The 2,995-nt window shown below is 32.1% G+C and overlaps 1 long non-coding RNA gene across 1 annotated transcript; it reads right to left on the minus strand.

The window, feature by feature from the left end:
- Nucleotides 1-230: 230 nt before the first annotated feature.
- Nucleotides 231-2,995, minus strand: LOC101996502. The gene is made up of 2 exons (XR_258991.1): nucleotides 2,783-2,995; nucleotides 231-2,637 (listed from the first exon to the last, which is right to left on the minus strand). It is a non-coding gene; the product is annotated as an uncharacterized LOC101996502 (long non-coding RNA).

The following is a 2,995-nucleotide window of genomic DNA, read 5'->3' on the forward strand; positions in this document are numbered from 1 at the left end:
GGAATTTCTGCATTTGTCACAACAACTCACTAATAACTACATTCTCTTCCAAGGAAGAGAAGAGAAAGTGATTAAGAGTTTTGAGGAATCAATAAAAAATATTTAGCAAACCACATAACAAGTTTACTACACTGGAGTTGATATCCCAATTTCTAGAAACAGACCATAGAAATCAGCTGGGTAGAAAGTATGCCCAGAAACAGCCTCAAAATCAGGTACAGAGACAACAGCTGTCACCACTTAGGACATTTTATTGGCATATGACAATTTACAAGGGTCCCTGCTGAAATGTACACCACACTGAGTAAGAATCGTTTAGCCATCTACATTCATTCTCATGGGGTAAAATTTTGCCTCAAATTATAATTTATATCCCAACACTGATTTTAACTGTAACAAAAGGGAACAATAACAATGCCTTGAAATGGAGTGCAACTGGAAGAGACTTTGCTGTTTTTTAAAACTCCTAAGATGTTGAAGAGCATACCCACCTAAGAATTGAGTCATGGTCTTCTGAAACTGCTTTTTTTTCTTGTAAAATCCTTTGGTTCATTTTTATTTCTTTCTCTGGGCAAAGAAGTACATCAATGCAGCTCTTAACAGTTATTTTCCTAGCACTTATAATCAAGCAGCTTTACCAAGAGGAACCATTCGGCCTTTGTAACATGTTATGACATGTGAAACTAAATAGTGATCTCAAAAAATACATACAGGCTGTTGTATGTGTGGCCCTGAAAAAGAGAAGATTCACAGCAGTGTTCTACTGCAGGATTCTTATCACCACACTTTAATGTAGTGGGCTTTTCTATCTATAACTTTAAAATCAAAGTAACCAAAGGGTACAGTACTGAAATCGTACTTAAAATAGGACTTTACTCTCTATTAAATTATTTTTCAGTAAATTTACTTTTCTCTGTTGTAGAAAAAGTAAAGGTAAACATGCCGAGATTCAGTGTGTAACCAAATAACTGTTAAAATAAGAGTTAAATGTATTCATATAAAATAGAATGGTATGAAAAACATTAGGGAATTAAATACATATTACTTTTATATTTAAGTCTTAATCTGAAGAGGATGGTACTAATTATGTCCAGGTTGACACAATAAAGTTGATTTGCAGATTATTTCTGATTTACTAAATAATTCCAGATAGACAATTAACGGGAGAAATCATGCAATACTGAGTGAGATAAACACAACAAATGTTGACATGGTTTTAGTTTAAGTATGTTGCCAACAGTTCTTAGCAATTCAACATCTAAGACATATTGCAAATCATCAAAAGAGAATGAATGAGCCACACACTTACAAGCTTTAAAAGTTTACATTAATAGAATAAGCATTATCTCCTTTAATTGCAAAAATATACAACTAATCTGATGCAATGTGGCTAGTTTTATAGGTTTATTTAAAAAAAAATCAGTCTTAGCATGAACTTTATTCCTTTGCTATTAAGTAACAAAGAAGAGTATATATCTCCTTAGGTAAGTCAGACCACTTGAAAAGAAAAAGGTCATTTTATAAATGGGCAGTTAGATTAATGGTACAAATCTTCTGCCAAAATCTTTTATTGGTAACATTAAGAAAAAACAAGTTATTTAACTATTAGACATTATGTTGGAACTATCTAATTATATGCTTAAATTATCAACTAATTTACAGCTGGTCAGAGTATCCAAGAAATATGCAAGCTATCCAGTCAGGTACTTAATGACTGAGTGCATCAAATTATGCTTTAGGATAATCTTCCAAATAAATAGGACTCCCAAGTTTTGATTTGTTTTTGTAAAAAAAAAAAAAAAAAAAACAATCAGGTCTGTGGAATTAGGATTTTTTCTTACACTCATATTACAAACCAGTTTCTCTCTCTCTTAGGTAGCTGATATCTAAGACCATGACTCAAACTATTAAATGAGAATGGAAGAGAATATTCAGTTTTGAATTCATACAGGCTCTTAAAATGATTTTACAAGCCACTGCTTGCTTTCAGTAAAAATACCACTTTCACAAACCTTTCTAACTTTTAGTAATTTGTACTTTTTGGCCACTAACAAAGTTATTGTCCTTATATATTTGCTGAAGTGTGAAACTAATTTTAGTTTTCCAGAATAGCAATTTTCATAGTACTTTCAAAAATTAGTCGCCCTACAATGTAGTGTTCAAATTTAAAAAAGATGTTAAACAGATGTGTACAGTTAAATAATTAGTGTGGTCACTATAAACAACTCCTGTTTGAGGGTTTGTGTGGATTTGTGTAGAGCTAACGTTTACTTCAGAATCAAACATTAACAAACAGGGAGTCAAGAGAATCCAAGCTGTCACGGAGCTGGAATTGACCATTTCTTATAGACAAAGCAGAAATACAATGCATGTAACAAAAACAGTCAAAGGTTTTTAAAAGTTGATAGTTACAAATATGGTAAGGAACATTTTCTACTTTATTTCAGTACAATTTTCAACATACAGTCTACTATTTTTTCAAGGTATTTGAAGACTTAAAAGAAAATTTCTATAGACTACTTGCAAACAGTAAATTGTAAATAAAATGTTTACATTCTTATTTGAAAACAAAAATCAGACTTAAAAAATGTTGAGTGTCAACAAGTTCTGCTCTCTGTCGCAATCTTGAGACTAGTCCTAAAGGAGAAAAAGAAATTAGAGGTCAATAAAGCTGTGGATAGTGGATATTTATAAAAATTATTTCTAAAAGTTGATTAACTGATTTATCTGCCAACCCCATACTAAATTAAATCTGTCAAAAAAAAAATCAGAAAATTTCTACCTTTTCTTCTTTGCGTCTGTCCTTCTTTTCTTCATTATTTTCCATGGTCTCTTCTTCATCTTCAACAATCCCATCCCCTTGGTATTTGTCATGAGTCCATTTTGGACTGCTACCTGATTTTTTGAAATTAAAGCGCCCTCTGCCACGCTGGAAAGTACCACGACCTCTTCCTCTTTTGGCCCAATAATCCACACCATCATCTCTGTCATCATG

This window comes from Microtus ochrogaster, unplaced genomic scaffold (assembly GCF_000317375.1).
Source record: "Microtus ochrogaster isolate Prairie Vole_2 unplaced genomic scaffold, MicOch1.0 UNK2592, whole genome shotgun sequence".
NCBI lineage: Eukaryota > Metazoa > Chordata > Mammalia > Rodentia > Cricetidae > Microtus > Microtus ochrogaster.